Source organism: Sitophilus oryzae, unplaced genomic scaffold (genome assembly GCF_002938485.1).
Source record: "Sitophilus oryzae breed Bouriz unplaced genomic scaffold, Soryzae_2.0 scaffold_1621_pilon_pilon, whole genome shotgun sequence".
Taxonomy (NCBI): domain Eukaryota; kingdom Metazoa; phylum Arthropoda; class Insecta; order Coleoptera; family Curculionidae; genus Sitophilus; species Sitophilus oryzae.
This window is the reverse complement of record NW_022146305.1, coordinates 822,579-832,854: the sequence shown is the minus strand read 5'-3', so window position 1 is coordinate 832,854 and position 10,276 is coordinate 822,579. Positions and strand designations below refer to the sequence as shown.

General features: G+C 29.0%; 3 long non-coding RNA genes across 3 annotated transcripts; all 3 read left to right on the top strand.

Moving 5' to 3' along the window:
* The first annotated feature begins 657 nt into the window (after positions 1 to 657).
* Positions 658 to 3,560, top strand: LOC115880392. The gene is made up of 4 exons (XR_004049859.1): positions 658 to 782; positions 1,551 to 1,802; positions 2,825 to 2,962; positions 3,031 to 3,560. It is a non-coding gene; the product is annotated as an uncharacterized LOC115880392 (long non-coding RNA).
* A 3,691-nt stretch (positions 3,561 to 7,251) lies between these two features.
* Positions 7,252 to 8,985, top strand: LOC115880397. The gene is made up of 2 exons (XR_004049863.1): positions 7,252 to 7,451; positions 8,669 to 8,985. It is a non-coding gene; the product is annotated as an uncharacterized LOC115880397 (long non-coding RNA).
* A 90-nt stretch (positions 8,986 to 9,075) lies between these two features.
* Positions 9,076 to 10,216, top strand: LOC115880404. The gene is made up of 3 exons (XR_004049870.1): positions 9,076 to 9,381; positions 9,703 to 9,977; positions 10,105 to 10,216. It is a non-coding gene; the product is annotated as an uncharacterized LOC115880404 (long non-coding RNA).
* Positions 10,217 to 10,276: the final 60 nt, after the last annotated feature.

Genomic DNA, 10,276 nt, shown 5'->3' with positions numbered 1-10,276 from the left:
ATATACAAAAAAATATATGGATGAAAAAATTGAGTTTTATTTTTTCCTATTTGCGAAAACCTATACTTTCATATTATAGATTTTTTGTCGCAACAAAACTACGTTGTTTTTTGCTTTACTGTATTCAACGAATAAAAATACAAGAGAAAACTATAAAAATAATAACAAACAAGTTTATTGCAACAAATAAAGACAGAATTTTTAAAGGTAATAATTGAAGAATCAATATTTATTTACTCTAATTTTATTTATTATACTTGTTTGTATAAAATTAACTAACTGAATATGTTCTTAGTCTATTTTTAACGTTATAATTAAGAATTTCGCAATTAACATGTTAATATAAGCTCTAAAAGAAAATTGCTTTAATTCAAATTTTTCGTCTTAGCCGCGAAACTGACTGCAGCGCCATATTATCTAGCGGCATTTTTTTGAAACTACATTAACATGTGGCGCCATCGGTCATTACCTAGTTATACTAGAAAACAAATAAAAAGGATTTCTGTAAAAACTAGGTTTTACTGTGACATCTATCGGAAAATAGTTATGCTATTAATTTTCAAAATTAAATTAGAGAAATCTACTTTTTCGAGGTCCCAAAAAGTGTTTAATAAGAGCCATCTATTATTTAGATTTAACACTTTTTCTAATTTTAACCAAAGAAAATTGTCATATGCCGGCCGGTCTTGGGGTTTTTTGAAATTTTGGCTAGAAAAAATGATTTTATTGTGTATTGTTGGTTCGCAATATTTTCCTAAGGCTCTGCTCGACCTTATGTAATAGTAAGTACTGTTTATTTCGTGTTATTTTACGTATTTTCTGATCTTAAAAGTTTTGTTGTTATCGCCAACCATCATGGCATCTCTTGGTATTTAACAGTATTTTTAAGTAATAATATTGTTTAAATACGTCCTCTGCCATTCTCTATCTTAAAATCATGAAATATTACTACATAATTGAAGACCTGAATACATAATACAATTTTCTTTTTGTTTTTTAAGCTAAATTTGCACGTAACAAATCCAACACAGACACTGGAATTTTTTCCAGATATCAATTTTCCTATGTCTAGTATATTATTTTCTATGTTTTAACATCATAAAACATATTTTCTAAATGTTTGGATATATTTGATTCTAAATATTTTATTATTTGTGGCATTTTTTATATTACATAATTTTTTTTGTCATTCCCATTTTTTTAAACTACGCATTTACAAATGTCTTGTTTTCCTTGTATTATTGTTTAATTTTAGGAAAGGTAAACACATATGTTGTTATAATTTTTAGATGCATTAGCCAGGAAAAGATCTACTAGAATTTATTTTTTTAGTCTTGTTTTTGAAACCTCTTTTACACATCAATAAAAAGTTTGTTTTGATTTTTGAATGTCTGTATTCGTCACGCTGTTCTAAAAGACTGGGGATATTATGAAGGATTAAAAATAATTTTAAAAACTCTTACAAATATATTTTCTAGATGCAAAACACTAATCTTTAGTAGAAGATTGTGACTTTTGAGTGTGCTGAATATGTTTTTTTTTTGTTTTAGACATGTTAATAATAGCACACACGAGCACACAGTCTTCATGCGTCCTTTCACACAAGTGGAAAAGGTGGAGATCCCAGACAACGGTGCTTAATTGGTATTGGAAGTGACTATGGTGAGGCTTAATCGTCAACCAAGGGTTAAATACAATGCAGGAAGCTAAATAGGCATCGAGAGACAAAGATTTATGGTAAATGGAGGCTTCAATAAAACAGTTCAGCCCTATCTACAACTACAACTTTGAAACTAAACAAAGTACCGTAAAATGGGGTGAATAGAAACAAAATTTCTGAAAAAAATCAAATCGCGATTAAAAATATTCAAAGTAAAAAGAGTCGACATATCTAATTTTTCTATCATTGGTAATACACAATAAAATGTAAAAACTATATTTTTATCTGTGGCTGCACTGTTTCTGTCAATCAGCTGATCAATAAATGTGAGAGTCGATTTATCACCTATTTTTTGTATGGCGCGAAAACTTTATAAATAAAATATTTATTTTTAAAGTAATACTTAAGCTGGTACATGTAAGTTGTTATATTATATGTATTGTTAATTATTGCTAAACCTACTTAAATATGTAATAATTATCTGTTTCTAATCACCTTGTTGGAAACAGAATAGATAAAAACCTTAACATCAATGTGTGTTTCCTATTCTCCCGAATAGCAGGTGAATAGAAACACAAAAGTTATTTTATTTAATATTTATATGCATATTTTTCAAAAATCAAATTATATGTATACGCAAAGAACAAACAAAGACCCATGTTTTAAAATATTCGGGAACATAATACCACATTTTTATCAACCGGTATATCGCTAATAGCCTACGAAACTGTTTCTATTCACCCCATTTTACGGTAAGTTTTATTTTTTGTTAATTCTATTATAAAAAAATTGTATTTCTCATAGTTTGTAGTTATTTTAGTCGTGTTATTGAATATACTTTAATCGATACCAGCAGATAATTTCATTTAGTTCTCTTTTAGTTCTTAATTTTTCTGTTTCCCTACCCAATTGTTTAAAAAAAATTTAATTCAAGAACAAATAATTGGTTCTTGGATTTAATTTAATGCTATAATTATTATAGCATTGTTTGTTTCTAAATATAAATTTTAAATGCATCTACTGTTATAATGCACTCACTTGACAAACAGTAGATATTAAAAAAAACTATGAATATCACTTTTTAAAGAAATTAATAATAACTATTAACATTAACTGAAGTATATACAACTGTGTAAAAATATACAACTTAATAATTCTATTTAGGAGACTTTATCTTCGTGGCAGTTATTGGTATGTCCTTCATCGACCGCAACAATTTGAAGAAGATGCCATTACACTGATTAAATTCAACAGTGGAATGAGGATGAAATTCAACATTAAAGAGAAATTAAATAATTTTAGGTAAATTATATTATTTTTTTAATAAATATCTAATATTATTGTATGTAATATTTAATTCTTTGTTACAGATTTTCCAGGGCAGTACATTTTTATCCTTTTGATTCATATCCTAACCAACAATGCATCAGGACTTTTAAGTATATTTAAAATTTTATTTCTTTTTGGATAAATATATATTTCAACTGTTCATTATTTTTAAATTTGATTACTTAGGAAAAAAATCCAATGAGTCTCTGAGTTACATTTTTATGATTCTTTATTATCAGACCATCTATTTTTATTTTGGGACAATATTTGGCTTTTGGCCACTTCATTTTCTTTTTTGTAAATTTTTGAAAACATCCACTTAGAACTTTACTTCAAGTTGTTTTTGGTTTATTTTTATTTCTCTGTAATAGCTTGACTCTCATATTTTCTTGCTTATAGGAATATCAGTATTTCTATAGGTTTTATTCGTTTGGTAAATGCATGTTTAAGTAAATGGTATATTTACTTAAATGGTAGTAGGATTTTACTTCATGTTGTTTATGGTTAACTTTTATTTCTCTATAACAGCTTGATTTCTATATTATATTCATTGTGGGAATAATAACATCATTTCGCGATTCTATGATATATTCCATTGACTGCATTTCTGTAAGTCTTATTTTATTTGTATTATTTCTCTTATGGTTTCATTTTTTTAATATTTTTTGGTTGGGTAATTTCTTCTGCAGAAGTTTAGTTTTGATGGATTTCATTTTCATGTCGTTTTTCCCAGATTGTATGTCATGAATTGCTATAATTTTATGGATTCTGTTGTTTTAGTTTGCCTGTGTTTGAATATAACATAAACACACAATAACACACTTAAAAATCTCAGCAAGGACTATTTTCCCGTAAATTCCTGGCGCATTCGCCATTTATTCAAAAAATCTGATGTCCATAGATAATGTCACTTTTCTTGTTCTTTGCATTTTTTCAATAAATTTTCCTGATTACCATCGACTCCAGAGCATCACAGCGAGCCTCCTCGCAAAAGAGGAGGCCTGGGTCGCCTCCTAACCCTGATGTTCGGCCATCGATGACTTGTGTAGCATGCATGGGTACCCAAGGGTATATACCCAAAGGTCTTTTCGCATATATTCTCACATATAACATAATCATTTCTGTCATATTTTCTTTATATTTGGAATATCATCATTTCTCAATTCTATAAACTCTTCCCAGTTATTGTCTTATATATTTGTATATTTTTATTTTGTCATTCTTCTGATACTTTTCTAAGGCATACTTAGAAAATCATTCAACACATTTCTATTGTCTGTATAAAATTATTGCTTTTTTATCAATTTTCGTCCTATTTTTCTAAAATCATCCCTCATTTTCGTGGCATATTTTCCAACTCATGTCTTATTTATTTTATTTTTCACTCATTACTCTTCTATTTGTTTGTCTTATTCATTACTGTTATCCTCCTAAGACATAGTATTTCAACAGATCCATTCCCTGTATTATATTTTTTATTCTTTTTCAACGCATCATATCTCTAAGTTACTTTTTCTCTCCCATATTTTCTTCCTTGTGGGAATGGCATTAGTCAGCAATTCTAAAAACTCTTCCATTGAAAGTTAAGGTTGCCTCATATGTATATAATTTTATATTTTTTGTGTCATTCTTCTGAAACTTTTCTAAATTCATTCAAAGCCCTCCATAGACTACACATATTAGTGTTTGAATTCTTTAATTTGTAGTTTTTCACCTTTTGAAATATTACAATTAAAATATTTCTTAATTACGAATGCAGCCAACTTAGCCATGTTTTTTATTGTATTGCTATAAAAAAAGTTTTCTATGTTACGAAAAATTGCTATATAATACCTACTACCCTATTAATTTACTGAAAATGTAAAGTTATTGAAGTAATAGATTTTAATCAAGTATGTTAAGCGGGTCACACACGACCAGTATTATTGACAGTATTTCCAAAAATTGTCAGTAATATTGACCGTGTGAAGGAAAACATACTGATGGGATTGTCAGTATACCGATATACTTTGGAAATCTTGAAAGTGTTTTGGGATACTGACAATACTCAATGCAATCAATAATACTGATCGTGTGAGGCCCGCTTTAGTGAACAAACAATTAATTATTTCTTATATATTTTCCTTGCAGAACCTTACAGTTTCATTTTTTCCTATTTCTTAGAACCTACTTTCATATTGTCGATTTTTTTGTCGCAAGAAAACCATGTTCTTTTTTGCTTTACTGCATTCAACGAATAAAAATACAAAAGAAAATTATAAAAATAATAACAAACAAGTTTATTGCAACAAATAAAGACAGAATTTTTGAAGATATAATTGATAAATCAATATTTATTTACTCTAATTTTATTTATTATACTTGTTTATATAAAATTCAACTAACTGAATATGTTCTCAATCTAGTTTTAACGTTATAATTAAGAATTTCGTAATTAATACGTTAATATAAGCTCTAAAAAGAAAATTGCTTTAATTCAAATTTTTTCGTCTAACCCGCGAAACCGATTGCAGCGCCATATTATCGTAGTAGCATTTTTGAAACTACATTAGCATGTGGCGCCATCAGTCGTTAACTAGTTCTACTATAAAAACAAATAAAAGAGATTTCTGTAAAAGCTAGGTTTTCCTGTGACATCTAGCGAAAAGTAGTGGTATATAATTTAGATAAGAGTTCTGTAACTGTTCGGTTGTTGTGACATCTATCGGAAAATAGTTATGCTATTAATTTTCAAAATTAAATTAGAGAAATCTACTTTTTCGAGGTCGTAAAAAGTGTTTAATAAGAGCCATCTATTATTTACATTTAACACTTTTTCTAATTTTATGCCGGCCGGTCTTGGGGTTTTTTGAAATTTTAGCTAGAAAAAACGATTTTATTGTGTATTATTGGTTCGTAATCTTTTCCTACCTCTACACTCCATAAAAAACAGCTTTGAGAGCTACAGTGACTCACTGCCGTTCTTTAATAGAAGGCACTGGCTAGTGGGACTGGAAAACAATAAACAAGGCATAAACTGTGCATAAACTATCGAAAGCACGATACACTCACAAATAAAATTTGTTTTTAATTCCCATACTGATGAAGAAAGTTTTTAAGGATATAACCATTTTAAATAAGATTTGTTTTTTAATAATAATATTTTTTATCTAAAAACATTGCAGGTTTGGGATGTAAAATTCAGTCCGGATAAATCGAAAATTTTATCAGTTTCAGGAGACAAAAGTACTGTAATATATAGTTGTCCTAAGTAATAAATGCTTTTTATCCTAATTTGTACTTATTAATATATTTTTTCTTGTAAATAAAGGATTTTTCAGCTTAATTAAATTTCAAATTTGAAAATTGTGACGCCAAAAATTGAACAGATACATCCGGTAAGAGCTGTCAACGTTGAGTCAAGTTAAAGACTTATGAAGTTATTTTTATATAATTTATCTCATATTTCTTACTATTTAACTATATAGAATTAGTTTCTTATTAAACTAAAGGATATTTATTGAATAAAAACACTTGTTTTCTTAATAATTTATTAAAATATTAAAGAAATGCATGATTTCATAGTTCATCTAATTATGTGCGTACCAGATAATTTCAATATAAAATAAGTTTTGTATGACATTTTATACTGGAGGAATAAATACAAATAAAAACAAATCTTTAATTAATTTAAGAAGCATATTCTACTGAAATTTTAATAAAACCATCCATGTTTATTAAAAAAGCTAAAATCCAGGCATCCAAGAGCAAAAAATACTCGATCGTGATTGGTCAGTTTCGGTCGCGTGGAGATTTTGAATTTTATTCTCGTTCGATGTTGTCGGATTGTTAAAAAATGCCGAAAATCTTTTTTCTGTATGATTTTGTGTGAAATTATATTAGTTTAAATTGATCACTGGCACTATAGTAAGGGCCATTTCTATATATTTTAATAAAACAAGTACTAGTAATGTTGTTTTGTAGAAATTTCTTTTTATTTCTTCTTGTAACTACGTACTAACATTATAGTCTTTATTCTTGGTTTCCTGATGTATTTATAGCATTAAAATGTATTTAAAAAGCTTCATTTTATGTTTATTTCATAATTTTTGTGTGTTTATGTTTATAATTACTTATTTGTTTGTTATTTATGAAAATAAATATTTTACCTTACGTAAAAAGATATCAGTGGAACGTATTGAGTAAATAATAACTTTTGAGAACAAAATTAAGATTAATTTAGAAGAATTTTCCTATAAACAATTTTATTAGTAATAAATAAATTAATTTTATGAGCAGCTTAAATTTTACGAATGGCTTCAATCTGGCAACGCCGGTCCTCCTTATATCGTTTGCAATCGAAGGATCCGCACGTCCTCTCGTCGGTTGCATGGATTTTTTAATTTTCTCACGAAAAAGTGCGTTTAGTGTACACAATTTATGCGTAATCTGTTACTAGTGCCCTGCTTAGCCTCCTGAAAAAGTGAGTACCCGTAATTTTATGTATTTTTTGGGATATTTTAGTTTAAAGTTTATGGATTTCGCAATATCCATCATGGCTGCCTTCTTCTCAATGTTCCCCATTAAGTTATTAATTTTTAAGAATATTGTTTAAATAATATACGTAGATTAATAAATAAGTATGTAAAACTATGTATTTTTGGTACTTTCTATACTGCGTGTTACATAAGGGTAAAATAGTACTACAGTTTTGGTAAATTACGTAATGTATCTTTCATTTTTTGTTTAATTTTTTCGGCCAAGGAATGTTTAAATAAAATGGCCGCCTGTTGGAATTCGATGTCTTGATTTTTTCTAAATTGCTATTTTTAATTTAAATTTCTTTTTATAGGACATACTTGGAGTTTTCTTTATTCTTAAAAATATAATATGCGCATTTTAATAATATTTTGAATGAGTATATAGGTTTTTTGTATTTACGTTTTAAATAGGTATATAAGTTCATTAGGAATTTTATTACGTATTTTTTTTATTTAAGAATCCTGAATCCTACATATATTAGGTTTCAGCATTTTCTATTTTAAAATATATTTCTCTTTTACAGCGCGTTATGTAATATTACATGTTAAAAAATAGTATTAATGTTGACAAATGATTTTTGCTAATTCAGTATTAGTTGTAAATTTGCATTGAAGAAATAAATCGTTAAATAAATTGTTACTGAATTTTTATAAAAATTAAAATATTTCAAAAACAGTCAGTATTATTTTGAGGTAAATTTTGATAGAATGTTTTTGTGTCTTCATAGTAGAAACTAAAAATGTAATAATATATATAGGATGTCTCAATGTTAAAAAAATATAACTTTAATATTTTTTATTTATTTGAAACACTGTAGGTTTAACTTTTAGCTCTAAATAATATATGTTGCAACTCTAAAAACTCCTTGTGTATTTTATTTTTTTATGTGTTACATCATGGAAAAAATTCTTTGGATTTTGACCATATTCATCAAATTTATATCCCTTTTTTCTATGTCATATACCTAACATCTTTATATTTTTGACATTTTTGGTGTAATAATCATGGAAAAATCTTATAAAATATTGCTGAGATATAAATGGAGCATCTCCTTTTTCATATTTAAAATAAATATACCTATTTATATATTGTCGTAATATTTTATTAGATGTTCGATAATATTTTTATAGGTATTCCAATATTTTTTTCTTTTTTTAGGCGCGTTATATTAATACTACAACACCACACACTCCTTCCCCACTCACACGAGCATTGCTAGCTCTCTGTGTTGGTTAATAAAATTTCCTAATTCAACATTAGTGAATTTCGTTAGCTGATGCGGTTGGTTAATAGTGTTTTTGTCGGTGTGGATCCCCGGCTTAAGATGACTCCAGAGCGTGGCGCGGCCTTCCCCAAGAGAGGAGACTTCTTGGGTCACCCCCTAACCCTGATGTTCGGGCATCGATGACCTGTGTAGCATGCAGAGGTACCCAAGGGAGTCACCACCCTCTGATTTACGAGCTAGGTGTTCTAATGCTAGAGGCTTCGGCCGGATACAACCTGGCACCCAAGCTCCGAGATTTCTTCGTGCACGTATTCCGTGACCCTCGAAGGGGCAGGGGCGGGATATCGGACACATTGAAGATGATGAGGGGGGTCCGCCTGTAGGGGGTCCCGGTGGATGTCCGTCCGACGGGTGACGAGGGTGACCCCAGACGAGGCGGCTTAATTGGGATGGGAACTGACTGGTGAGGCTTAATCGTCGACCAATGGGTCGAATCTGCATAAGGAAGGCAACCAGCACACACTCGCAGGCGGGTCGTGGAAACATTTCTTTGTTTTTTCTCTTGGTCTGCCCCGCGTCGAATTTTGAAGGCAGAAAATGTCGGGAGGAGGCGAGCATAACCAGGCCTAACTCAAACCTGTTAAAAGTAAGTTTATTTTTTTATATTACATTAAATTGTAAACTTTTACTGTACTCTCTACCAAATAACTTTTTTATCGCACCATGTAGTAATCAAAATTCTTTTTATATAAGTGTTGTAGTTTTTTTGTTACAACATACATGAGCTTCAATTTAAAGTAGAGTAACTTGTATAGTAATTAGAGCAACTTATTTAAAACTTATGGTAGATATAAGTTTAAATTCTAATTTAATTAATTTAATTTAAAATAATTTTCCAATTTAACTTGTGGTTACTTATAAAACTATTTTTTTTTCATTACTTATTTTTTATTTTTCATTTTTTTAGGACAACCCGGGTTCGCAGCGCGATTTTAAAAAACAAGATTGAATAAGTCAGAAATTCTATCTACATGCTGCATATGATCAGTCCCAAAAAATTTCGGATTGTTCCAGGCACCGTCGAATACCTGGAAAACGTGTTTATTGTCAACTCTACAGGATCGACCGAAGTCCATGGAGTTGGGGGCATTCGATGTGCCCCATAACAGTGAGACGCCACTGTTTTTTTCGCCGTATAATTATTATGGTGGGACTGAAAATGAACTTAAGCAAGATGCGATGGTGAGTTGATGGTGGATATTTTTACATTGTTTTTTTTTGTTGTCTATAGCTTGTTTTTTGTTTTTTTTTCTAGCATACATATGTATTTGTTAGAAATATTCTAATATTATTTTTTTTTCTCTTACAGGTGATACAGTATGGCTTGGAGAACTTCAAAAGTCGGTTCGCGTCGTGGTTCCAAAGCAGTTACTTTAGGTTCCCTACATTTACAGAATGTTGCATTAAGTACTCATTTTTTAATTTGCAATGTTTACATTTATTTTTACTTTTTTTTCTTACTCTATACAAGGCTTTAATAT